The sequence below is a fragment of the Sciurus carolinensis genome, chromosome 2, assembly GCF_902686445.1.
Source record: "Sciurus carolinensis chromosome 2, mSciCar1.2, whole genome shotgun sequence".
Classification (NCBI taxonomy): Eukaryota; Metazoa; Chordata; class Mammalia; order Rodentia; family Sciuridae; genus Sciurus; species Sciurus carolinensis.
In genome coordinates, this window is record NC_062214.1 from 70,214,778 (window position 1) to 70,228,260 (window position 13,483).

The 13,483-nt window shown below is 48.3% G+C and overlaps 1 protein-coding gene across 6 annotated transcripts in view; it reads right to left on the reverse strand.

Moving 5' to 3' along the window:
• Apba2 (amyloid beta precursor protein binding family A member 2) overlaps positions 1–13,483 on the reverse strand; it is a 265,008-nt gene that overhangs the window by 217,294 nt on the left and 34,231 nt on the right. For all 6 annotated transcript variants that reach the window (XM_047542149.1, XM_047542150.1, XM_047542154.1 and 3 more), the window contains one exon: positions 3,289–3,395. The gene's annotated coding sequence lies outside the window, so the exon portion shown is untranslated. The remainder of the gene's footprint in view (positions 1–3,288; positions 3,396–13,483) is intronic.

A 13,483-nucleotide genomic window follows, 5' to 3' on the forward strand; every position in this document is an offset into this window, starting at 1 on the left:
TCTACTATCATTCCTTCCCCTATACCCATTCCCCTCCCTTCACTTCCCTTTACCTAATATAAAATAACTCTATTCTTCCCTATCCCGGCCCTCCTTATTGTGAATTAGCATCCACATATCAGAGAAAACATTCTTCCTTTGTTTCTTTGGGTTTAGCTTATTTCACTTAGCATGATAGTCTCTAACTCCATCCATTTACTAACAAATGCCATAATTTCATTCTTCTTTAAAGCTGAGTAATATTCCATCATATATATATGTGTGTGTGTATATATGCATATATATATTTATGTGTGTGTATACATATATCACATTTTCTTTATTCATTCAGCTGTTGAAGGGCATAAAAAATGAAAATAAAAAATAAATGTCCAATTTTCTGATCTCTGTGATTTTTCCCCTTAAGCCCTGCTACCTGAGACCTTGTATTAAGAGATGCCAGATATTTTGACACCCAACATTAAAAAATAAAAGTAAATTCCTGAAAAAAAGGATAATACGGAAAAACGTAAAGTAGTAACATGGTCACTTATTTTGTTAGTTAGCTTTCCATTACTGTAGGAAAAACCTGAGATAATCAACTTATAAAGAGGAAAAGTTGATTTTGCTGCACAGTTTGGAGGTTTCAGTCCATAGTTGATTGGCCCCACTGCTTGTAGACCTGTGACAAGGCAGCACATCACAGCTGAGAGCACATGGTGGAACAAATGCTCATCTCATTGACAGAATGCACAGGAGAGAGAGAAAGAGGAAGCAACTGGAATGCCATGATCCTTTCCCAGGGCACACCCCCAAAGACGTCCCACTAGGCCTTGCCTCTCAAAGTTCTACAACCTCCTAAGCACCACTCAGGGGAAAACTCCTCTAACACATGGGCCTTTGAAGGACAGTTCAGATCCAAACTACAGCACTAATCATTATCAAGTTTTTCTGTGCTGTGCATAATCGTATATGCTTACTTCTATATAACTGGCAGTACAGGTTTGTTCACTCCAGCATCATCACAAGCATGTGACTACTGCATTGCATTCTGATGTCATGAGAGCTATGATGTCACTAAGCAAAAGGAATTTTTCAGCTCCATTATAATCTTATGGAACCACTGTCATATATCTAGTCCATTGTTGACTGGGGAGTTGTTATGAGGTACACACCTGTATTGGAAGAAGCTGCAGTGCAAAGGCAGGAGCAGACCAGACGGGGCAGTCAGGATGTTTCCTGAAGGAGGACAGGGAGTGGACTTGGCATTGAGCCATCACAGCAAGAACAGGGTCTGGGTGAGGGACAGGAACTGTGGGGAAGCTGGTACAGCAAAGTTGTTAGCAGAGGGTGGTATGGGAGCCAAGCAGGGGCCTGTGTTGTGACAAGTGGCTGGAACTTGGATCAGACCATCCACCAAGGGACAGAGCATGGTACCTGCTATGTACAGCACTTAGATTTTCCTGCTGGGAAAGAACCAGTGCAGGCCTATTACTAGTCTGTTGATGATACTCTCCTCTCAGCAGGAAGGGCCAGGCTGCTCCAAAGACCACATCCCACAGACAGTTCAAGAATGGGCCCTGGGCTGGAAGGAAGAATGTTATGGGTTAAATTTTGCCTCCTCCCAAAATAATGCTGAAGTTCTAGCCCCCAGGGTCTGTACTTGTGGCCCTGTATGGAAATAAGGTCTCTGCAGATGACTGAGTTAAACTGAGATCATTGGAGTGGGCCCTAATTCAATATCATTGGTGCCCTTATAAACGAAAGGGTAAATTTAGATATAAAGATAGGGATACAGGGAGAAGGCCATGTGAATATTAGAATTATGCTACTAAAGATGCTGGTAAACTACAAAAAGCTAAAGACAGGCATAGGATATATCTTTCCTACACAGCAATCAGAAGAAACTACACTGCTGACCTTGCTCTCAGTCTTCCAGTCTCCAGAACTAAGAGAAAATACATTTCTGTTATATAAACTACCAATTCAATGGTACTTTGTTATGGCTGCCCTAGGAAACACACAGGCCTGGTTACTCTCATTTTCCAGCAAGTGACACCCCAGAGGTGACAAACTTTTGCACCTGACTTTAGTCCAGGTGCCTCAGAAATAGCTCAAAATGCCCTGCACATTCCACTTTTGAGATTTTCTGCAGAGACCCCCAATATTTCTAGCTGTGTTACCTGCTGTCTCTAGGGAAGACTCTGTCTACGCCAAGGGTCCCTTGGCCACCTGGGTCAATGCTAAATGGCCAAGAGAAGGCACCAATTTAGGAACTGCAACTGCCATGTGGGGCAGGGAGACCCTGTCTACCTCCTGCTGGCTTCAGCCTCCTGGGCTCCCAGAGAGAACTGATCACCTGGGTGTGCTGAGTCCCATCAGTACCAAGACAGGAAGTGAGAGTACCCAGACCCAGGAATGCAGCAGGACTACCAGAGGCAGTGCAGCAGACAGAAGGGAACTGGTGGCTCCCATGGACAGGATTTCTGAGGCACATGGACAGGGTTGTAGGAAATGCGAGGTCCACTGTCTGGCCATTTGTCCTTGAGGAGTGCCTGTTCTCCTTCCTGTCCTTCTTCTCAAAACACAATCAGCCCTCAGTTTCTGCAGATTCCACGTCCATGGATTCAATCAGCCATAGCTCAAAAACATTTTTTTTTCATTCTAGAAAGTTCCAAACAGTAAAACTTGAATTTGTCACACACCAAGCATCACGCTGAATTCAAATGAATGAAGCGATGTGGAGGCCACCCTGCCACCTCCGCCATCTCCCAGATCTCAGTCTCTCCACATCGCTCATTGTTGAAGCGCTGTTCATGTTGTGACTCTTTTATGTACTTTGTAGTTAGGCCTATGATGGCTGCATCTGTACTGAACATGTACATACTCTGCGTTTGTCATTATTCCCTAAACAATACAGCATAACAGCTATTTACATAGCATTTACATTGTATTAGGCATATGAGTCATCTGGAGATGACTTAAAGTATAGGGGAGGAGATGTGCAGGTTCTATGCAAATTCTATGCCATTTTATAAAAGGGATTTGAGCATTCTCAGATTTTGGTAACTGCATGGGGTTCTGAACCAAGCCCCCAGCATACCAAGGAGTGACTATAACTGTAAATTTGTGAAAACAGAGAATGATGAGAAAATGTGCATAGTTCATTTAAGCTTTCATCAGAGAAAGGTGAGGGCGCCGGCAGGTATTAACTATTCTCACAGCTCCCACTTGGCACATTAGCCGAGACTCCTACGCAAATGGCATGTCAGGCGAAGCGCGACAGGGACTGAGATGCCTCCTACTCACTGAGAATCTCCAGGCACAAGACAACTTTCGTTGGGTCCACAGAATAGACCAGGCTTCTGCGGTGGCTCTCCCACACGAGATTCAGCAATACTTAAATATTCAGGAACCTATAGTGAAAAAGATCACAAACAGGGCATCAGCCAGCTGAGAAAGCAAACCTTTCATTCATAAACAGAGGGGCCATGTACTAAAATAACAGAATCAATGGCCCATAACCTCAAAAGCAGCTCAAAACAGGATTAGAACTCCAAGATTCCCTAGGGTAGGTAGTTGATCATGATTCTCTTCAAGTTTTCAAGGGAGTCCTCATATTTATACACAAAGTTCAGTGAATGTGGATAATGAATGGTTTGAGGCTGTGAGCAGCTGGACTTCATTCTAAGTGTGTGGGGAATGTATTTCTCAAACCCTTTTGGAGAAAGATATGGGAAACCCAAGCCATTAATATTTCAGGTTTCATTCGCTCTCACAGGAAATGAAACGCATTTATCAAGGCTCTGTTTCCGACTTGTTTTTCCAGAGTAGTAAAATGCTACAGGAGATACAGAGCTTGGCGTGATTTGAGCTATTTATTTTAAAATAGCGTTTGCAACACATGGGGTGGGAGGTTCCTCCCAAATGCACTGAACCCTTTGTGGAGGAAATGGCAATGGTGCACGTGTTGGTGCCTAGAGCGAGCCACCAGACCAGCAAGAGGCAGTGCTTCCTCCCGGAGCTGCAGGCGGCTGTCAGACTCAGTCAGGGACTCCTCACAGACCAGCGCCAACCTCAAGTCAGCCAGCCCCCTAGGTCTCCTCACAGAACCGAGTTGCAGAGACAGTCATCTAGGTTCACACCCCAGTTCTGCCACCTACAGCCGGGAAGTCTAAGTAACCTACCTGTGCCTCAGTTTCCTTACCTCAAAGGATGATGAGTCTGAGATATTGTGATTCAGGCCCCACCTCAAGACCTGCTCCCAATTTTTCTCCCCCTCGTCTTCCTACCACATCAAATGAGGGAACTGATTTTTATGATTTACGAGTTTTTTGAGTTTTAAATGTCAAGGACTAGTGCGTTCTTTCCTGCTACATTCTCTGGTCTGCATTTCTTGCCCTTGGGGCAGGACACCCAGCTGGAGGCCTCCTGAGTCCAGACATTTACTTCCCCCATCCTCCACAGGCCAAACCACACCTGCCCCCACCATAGTATGTGTATGAGAAGCACACATGCAGCCAGGTTCTGTAACGGAGTATGTGGAGGCACACCACTGCATGACAACCTCATTCGCTCTGAACCACAGCATGTAGGTGACCGAGGTCCTGAGTCTAAGCCCCACCCACAGTCACAGCTTTGCCTCAACACACCCCGAGGCACCAAGCCATCTGTGCCCCACTTCTCCCATGCTTGTGTCTAAGCCATTCCTTTTTTTGTTCCTTGGAATCTTCCCCAAACTCCTATTCATTCTTCAAAACCCACTGGAGGCAGACATCTCTGGACGGCAGTGGTAATCACACTTTTAGTCCTGTCTTGTTTCTGCAAGACAATCATTCCTGAGGATCTCCTGCTCCCTCCAGGGCTCTGGCTCCCTCTACAGGCCTGCCTAATCCCATCAGGGTGACACTTTAGACTAGGTACACTTGCAGGCCACTAAACCTCAGATACTGCCTCAAAGGAAGAGGAGGATAAATGTAAAGAGTTGCAAGGACTGGGGAAAGCACTCTAAAAGATGGGGAGGGAGCACCTGGTGGGTGTCAAAGACATCAAGCTATGACAGAAAGGAAGCAGCCACAGAACATGTGGCTGAAGCCATACAGAGCACAGATCAACCTGGTTCTTATGTCACAGGCAAACGAGGCCACCTGAAGTTTCTGACTACAGAGGAGAGTTACTCCATCAATATGGTGCTAGATGACCTGGGAGGGGCAATGCCCATCCAGGAGTTCCCTGAAATGAAAACATGGAGGCAACCCTGAGGGGCAACTTTGCATACTCTCAGGTGAAGACAGTCCCAGGACAATCTGAGCATCTCCTCTCCTAGGACATGCTGAAGGAGTTGTTCAGAATATGTATACAGAGAAAAGGAGTCCCAACTCCCCTCAGCTCCCAGCAGATCCTGACCTTGCATCCTCAGTGAGAAAAGGCCTGGCACTGTCCAACTGTGCCAAGAGCCACCTGCCAGCCCCGAAACACAGGCTCCCATCACCACCACACTGCCACAGCGCCTTTAACAACCTGCCCATTAATTGCCACGAGGCTGCAGGCTGCCACCTGCAGCATGTTCCCAAAGCTAAAAACACAGTGAGCTTCTCAGATATACTCTTCCTTCACCAAGAACACAGGGTCTGCTGCCTGGGAGCCAAGGAACCTGTGAGATTGCTGACTCTCCCTCTGTTCAGCGACCATCAGTGGGGCCAACCCATGGGTCAGTCCACAAAAGCCAAGCTCAGACTCTTGGCTTTCTGCACGTTGCAATGGCTGGCAGATGATCTTCCTGACTGGGCACATGCAGCACCCCCACTCCCTCCTTGAACACAACCACTCTCCAGGTCCACCCAGGGGAAACATTTGTAGGGACGTGCAAAACCCTCTGGCAACTTACAAAAGCCCACAATTGTTAACTGGTACAGGTGTGGAGCAGGGTTCCCAGGGACCAGCTGCTGCCCCCATCCCGATGCCTGACCTCGAAAGAACTGGGAAGGCAAGGATTGGGCCCGGCAACCCAGGCCAATCCAGCACTATGCTCCCAGTAACTAACCACCATGGTCCACCTCACAATGAACGGTGACCAAATGATAATGAATAGCCAAGCTAGGCCTGCCAGAGGACAACCCGACCTATAGGGAGAGACACTGATGCTGGCAGCATTAAAACTTCCATCCCCAGGCCCTGGCTGGCCCTGGACCCTGGACAGTTGAACAATGGTCAAGCCCTAGAGGGCAGAATTCCTAGAGTCAGCCTGCCTCCCATCTCAGGGGTCACTCTACCCTCGCCTCCTGCCAGGAATCAGCTGCATGTTCTGCAGCCAGGCCACCCAACCCTGCACACCCGCACACCAGTCAGCAAATGCACAGCCTTCCACCACTTAAAGGCCTTTCTCAGTTGGTAGGGAGAGTCCCAACATCTTCCTAGCCTATTTCCCACTCAGTCAGCTCAGCGAGGTCTTTTTTGACCTGGTCACTGAAGAATCTGATTTGACTTAAAGGGAAAACATAAACCCAGGTCTGGGAACTAGAGTAATGCAGACCAGGAAGCATGGGCCAGACATGCAGACCAGAAGGCACTATCTAGCAGCTCTGCCCAGCACAGACTCGGCCCAGGCTCCAGGCAGTCTAACAGCAGAGAGTGCATCTTCCAAGTGGCACATGGGTCCTTGGGCATTCCTGGCACTGAGTTTCCAGGAATCCCTTTGTGTTCCCTCTACCCAAGAGCTGGAGAATTACAGATGCAGTGAGTCCCCTGGTGCATGGAATTGGAGAATCACTATTACCTTCCCCCAGTCTTCCCATTTCAGCTGATGGCTACAGTGCCTAGTTGGTCAGGTTTTAGCCTTGGAGTCATCCTGAACCTTCTTGCTCCCTTGCACCCATATATGTTGACACTGGCTCCACCTTTATAATCCACAGAGACTCCCAGCACTGTCCCTGCTCTCACCAGTGCCCTGGACAGGGCCTCCAAGTCCTGGACAGTTGCAGTGTCTCCTAACAGCTCGCTGCTCCCATGTTGACCCCTTCCAGCCCAAGTGATTCTTTCCAATGTCAAGTCTTCACCATGGTCTCTGAAGCCCTACATATCTAGTCATGACCATCCAACACCCCCAATGACCTGACCTCCTTATTATTCCTTAAACACACAAGCAGATGCCACCCAGGGCCTCTGCACAGGCCAGTCTCCCTACCTGCTCCCTGCCATGCTGCTGCTGCATCGCTGCCCTCCACCACACTATTTATAACCTTAACACCACCCTCCCAGCCTCTTCTGGCCTTCACCCCTGCTTTGTGTTTCTCCACAGCACTTCCCACCTGCTAACATCTTTCTTTACCCAGGTCATCATCTGCCTTCCCTCCTTAGAAAGCAACCTCTACGAGAGCAGGGATCACGATCAACACTCAATAAAGATCTATGGGATGAATGAATGCGTCTGTGTCCTCTACCTTGGAGGCCAGCAGAACATGCACAGTGCACTGCCAGGCCCACATCAGCCCAGAAAGCTCCCATCCCTCTGAAGGGCACACGGTGCTGTGTCTAATTCACATAGTGACAATGATGAGACTCCTGCTCTTTCAAGGGAAAGAGCATGTTCCCTGATGCCTTCTGAACAGTGCTTTGTAGGTCGCAGGAAATATCAAGGTTCACTACAATTTTCCTAAAAGAAAAAAAAAAAATAACACTCCCTCCATGATAGGAGGAGATAACCACATCACGACTACATGAGAACAGCTGTCCACAAACATGTTCATCACTGGATGATGAGCCCTGGAGCCAGAGGCCCCATCAAGCACTCTCTCCCCTGTCAATCAGGGCTCCCTGATGAAACCCACAACACACACCCACCTAATACAGGAGCGTTGTCTTCCTGCTTGTCCTGAGAGGGGACAGAAATGAGCAGAGGTCTGCACCATTGTCTTCCCTGTTGCCTGTCCAGGGTACATATGAGAGAACTGGTCTTTGGGGTAAGAAGCCTGTCCCCCAAATGGATGCTGGTAGGTAGAGGGATGCTCTCTAACCTTAGGTAACCCATTCACTGCAAGCAAACACCAGCTGAGAGCTGTGAGGACCCTGGTCTAAGGGAAGGTCTAGGCCAGCCACTTCTCCACACCCAGTCCCAACAGCCTGGCTAGAGCTGAGTTCACAGACCAATCCCTGGTCCAAGACGATTGTAAGAGGACAATTCACTTCCTTTCACAAAAGTTCAAATCCACAGGCACACGCCTCCTCAAAATGCCTCTGAACCTTTCAAATAACCAGGAGCCTAGGCACATTCTGTGAACATCCCCCTGTTGGGGGCTGTAGGGTTCCAGGCCCAGCTGGCAGGGTTTGATGGCAGTACCTGGGTGACTTGTGCAAGCTCTAGGCAGCAAGGCCACCCGGGCAAATGTAAGGGGTAAAATGATCAGATCAACTGTCAAAAGCACTTGTGAGAGCACTGACCAATAGGCTCCATGCACCTCAGAGTGGTGCTGAGCAGGAGGGGCAGGAAACAAAACCCAGACCTAGCAGAAAGCATGGAGGTGCACAGGGTGAGTGGTCTAGGCCAGAGGGATTGGGACAGATCCATCCTGGCATTCCCAGGAAGAGAGTCATCTGCTGATGGATGCCCTTACAATCTGGAATGTTCTACCTTTGGGAGGACTCCAGGCCAAAGTGCTCAGTATGGGGGAGAGCTAGCAGTGACTGAATCCACCCCTGGAGGAGCTCGTTGCTGGGTGAAAGCCCTGAAGGAGTTCTATTCTTGTCCTGTGCTACCACATCAGCCAAAGCACAGGAAGGGGAAGTCACTTGATCAAGGTCACAGAGCTAAATCCAAGGTCGAGTCAGGGCACAAATTTTGGGTGGACCTGTCCAGCGTTTTCTCTGCCCCTCTCTCTACTTCTGTGTGGGTAGGGGAGCAACCTAGGCTTAGCACATTTGTCACATTCAGTGCAGGATATGACGTGGACACATGTAAGTATTTTTAGTTATCTTTTTCTGCTTTGCCAACTTTTGAAAATGTTATGACCACATGTTTTATACCAAAGGGACACTTTTTTTTAACTTTGCAACAAATGTCCTCAAGATGGTCAAAAAGACAAAATGATGGAAATGCCACAAACTGCAAATTCTCCAAATGGATTAAATTTTTGCAAGCTACATGAAGTATTCTAAATTGGATGGACATAAGTTTGGGGGACATTTGAGGGGAACCTGACTGGGACCCAGACAAGTGAAGACTGTAAATAGGCACTAAGCTCCCAAACCACTCCCTTGCCTCTGGCCTGGGTAGCTACCCCAACTTCAGGGAGCTGAGGTCCCTTGGGCTACATGGTAGATCTGTTGCCATTTAGATTGCTTGTATCAATCATCTGGTGAGCTATCATTTGACACGCACAACACCTAACCCAGGACCAAGGACAAGATCAGACCCATGAACACCTCTAAGGCACATCTAAAAGGCGTCTCCAGCTGAGCATGTCCAAGTTGGGCCCACCATCACCCCATAAGACCCAGTTCCAATCACAGCCTCCCTCCTCCCATCTGATGGCGACTCATCACTCATGGGGGCCCCTAAACTTCCTTCCTCTCCCACCCCACCTAGGAGCCATTAGTGAATGGTAAGGCCCCAGCTTCAGATGCCTCTAGAACCCACCTCCTCCCATCCTCTCCAACAGTCCCTGGTCTCAGCCTCCAAGACCTTGGACCTCCCACCAGGATTTCCTGCTTCAGCTCAAGCCCAATAATCCACTCCACATGGCAACCAGGGTGATCCTGTCAGTACAACCTGACCCTCACTGCACACCAAGAGGTGCACATGCCTTTATGGTGGTGAGACCTCAACAAACCATTCTCTTAAAGAAACCAACAGGAAAGTCTGGGGGAATAAAAAGTGACAGTGAATGGGCACAGGTGATAGAATGTTCTAGAATGAATGAGTGATGATGAATGTTATGAATTACACACTGAAGTGGACACTTTAAGGGGGTGAACTTTATGGTATGTTAATTATATTGCCACAAAGTTGTTTAAAAAAATTTAAACCATAATTCAAATACCTTTCTCCTCCCTTCCAGTGCATCCCCCAACAGCTCCACTGATAATCAGAGTAAAGTCCTCAGAATGGTGGGAAAAGCCTATGAGCCCAGCCTCCACGTCTTCTGGCCTTCCTCCCCTGATGCTCACTCTGCCCCAGCCTCACAAGCTCTCTGCCACTCCTCAGACACCCAGCTCTCAGCCAGTCCTGCTCCTGTGGACACTGAGCACTGCTAACCTCTTAGAGGCCCTGTGGACACCACCTGTGGCTCACCCATCTAAGGATGCACCCCTCATTCCTCTCCTTGTGCACAGTGTGCCCAGACTTACCCTGGGATGGAAGCCCCATGATTTTCATCTGCTGGGTCCTATGAGGTTCCCCCAGCACCAGGGCTCCATGGTGACCCCCTAAATGCCAACTCAATGACAGAGAAGGATGCTCAGGGAGACCAGTGGCTTCCCAGACCACCCAACTTCAGGGTCTGGGGACTCCGAACTGCAGCTCTTCCTTCATGCTCCACACTGCACTATGGGTTTACTTATTCATGAATATTCAAATGCTCACAAACACCCCCTACATCTGGGAACTGGGGTGAGGTAAGACAAAGCCCCTTGGTGTGGCCTGGAGACCTGGTTGCTGGCCACAGTTGGTGGAACGAAGCCTGCCCCTCCCAGACCTACAGCTACTAGGGCCCTGGGGGACCCAGCCTGCTGCAGAGAAACCTACCCCTGAGGTGTAGGGGACAGGTTCCACCCTCTGAATGACCATAGCATTAGGCAAGGCTTCCCTGGGGGTGGGGCAGGGAGAAGGCCTGTTCCAACAGAGACACCCACATCCCCGCTATTTCCTGTTTCAACAAAAAGAGGGGCTGGTTCTCATACTGAAAAATCTCTAAATCCCTTCCCACCATGTGTCTATTCATCCTCACAGTGAGCGGGCGGGGACAGGAACACTCAGTGACGTGGGCCCTCCTGAGGTAACAGCAGAAGAACATGGGCCGTGTGCCCTCCCGCTGATCTGGAACAACAACCCCACGCAGAACATCCCACCATCACCCACTCTCACCATTGTGGGAACACCAAGGCTGGGCAGCAGCCGCCTACCTTCCCCGCCCTGAGGCCTTGATCCTCCATAGCTCCCAAGGCACCCACAGCCACCCTACACACCCCTACCCATTCAGATTCCTATAAAATACTCCATCCTGCCAGAAATGTTCCCCAACAAACAATACCAAGGATCCAAGAGAGAATAAGGAGGGAAACTGGCAAACAGATGCATAGGGGACTCATTTGTCAGGGAGACCAGGTCTTCACCTCCTCTCATTTCAGAATCCTCACCTTCCTGAGGTCAAAGGCATGGGACCCAGAGGCTGCAGCCATATTAGGGCTGCTCCAATGTTGTCCCTCTACCTGGATGAATAGGGCATGCCTTTTTTTTTTTTTTTTCCTGAGTTCTTACTGTGTGCCATTCACCATTCCAGTTGGTTGGTAATAAAGAGTCTGGGTCTACAGCTCAGTTGCCTAGGCTAAAATCACAATTGTATCACTGAACAGGCTCTGTGACATCAAGGACATTTCTTAACCTCTCTGTGCCTTCTTTCCCTCACCCATGGAATGAAAATAACCACTTTCTACCACAATGTTGTAAGACATCAAGAAACAGCCTAGGTTTATGAGGCTCTTAAGACAGAACCTGCTGCTTCCTAACTATTCAGCAAACGCCTGCTGCCATTATTATTCCTGATAGGTAGCAGACAGATGTAGGCAGCGGGATCATGAGATTAAGGGGATAATTTTATGGACTGGCCTACTATGCTGACCCCCACCACACATACTTTCTTTAAAAAGTAACTTACCTGAAGCAACCCTGGCCTTGTCCTGGCCTAAGTCAATAGGAAGTGCTGCATTCCTCAGCAAACAGCCTGTTACCTGCAAAAATGCAGGCCCAAAGGCACCTTCCTACTGATAAGAACATTACCCAGAAGGCTGGGGTGGGGGTGGGGAGAGGCATTTGTGACCTTTACACAGACCAGATTCCAGGACTCAGGAAGACAGGAAAATTAGAAGCAAACCCCATGTCCACCCAACCCACCAACACCATAGAATCTGTAAGAACAAATCCCAATGAGAACTGATCAGTCCAGGCCAAGGTAATCAGAGTTGCCTTGAATCTTTAGCATGTCATTTTTATAGTAAAATCTCCCCTCCACGGGGTAAGACCACACACAGTGGGGACTTGAAAGTCTGGTATAATTCTGCTGTCAGCAGAAAGTCAAGAGGTGGACCTTGGCAGGACTCTTCTGGAAACTTCCCTGGGAACTTCAATAAAAAAGGAGGACAGTGGGTAGGCACACAGTCCCCCTTCTCTCTGAGAAAGCCCACTCCCTTTCTCCTGTGAGAGTGTTCCTTTGTCTCTTTTCCTTTTTCTTCTAATAAGCTCCTGTCTGCTACCATGTGCAACTCACTTGAAACATGCAAGATGGCAAGATCTGGGGGTCACAGATCCCCATGGTCACTTTGGTTCCACGGGTGGAGCTCATTCTGTAACACTCCTATTAGGGCTGATCTGTGGAGGAACAGAAGTGAGGCAGTTCCACAGCTGCACCACAGAGTCCAAGCAGTGGGCAGCTCTGCTGAGGTCCGCAGATAGAAGTGGCCAGGGAAGGTGCTGAGACCAGAAGGGGGCGGTATCTGGGGAGCAGCAGGACGCAGTGAGCACCATTCCCCAGAGAGCAACCAGCCTCTCAGCACACGAACTTTCCCCATGCCACAGGAAGCAAAGATGAAAAAGGACAAGACAAAGGGACATTCTTAAAATAAACAGTAAGTTAACAAGATGAAGAAACAACTAACAATCTGGTTAAACAGGAATGTTAGTTGAGTCATTATACATTGATCAAAACCCACAAAACGTTCAAAGTGAAGAGTGAACCACCAAGTATACAAGAGATTTTAGTGAATAATAATGTATTGACATTTTTGGCTCATCAGCTGTTAAAGTACCACACCAATGTAAGATGCTAGCAATAGAAGAGGCTGGAGGAATGGGGTGAGGGGTGTAAGTGAACTGAGAACTTGCTGCTTAATTTTTTCCACAAATTAAGAGCTAAACATGCGAACAGATACAATTCAGAGCCTATGAGTTACCTAGAAGATGCAGCTAGGTGATTCTCCCAGAATGCAGTGCAGAAGGCCCTGAAGGAGAACAGGTTTGTATGGACTCTGGCAGGGGAACTCCCAACCTTATCATCAGTCCCTCTCTCTTCAAATTGAGGATATTAGTGCAAATTCTCAGAAATTTGTTCACATTTTTCCTCATACTAACTTTTTGGGGGGAGGGAAGGAGGTTAGGGAAGGGGACATCACAGGAAATCTTAGAAACCATCTTAACCTTTGAGTCCCTGGTTTCTTCCCAGGCTGCAACATTTCACAGTTCATGGCCTGAATGAGTAACCCTCTCTGTATTTGTCTGTTAGTGATTAATTATTTTTGC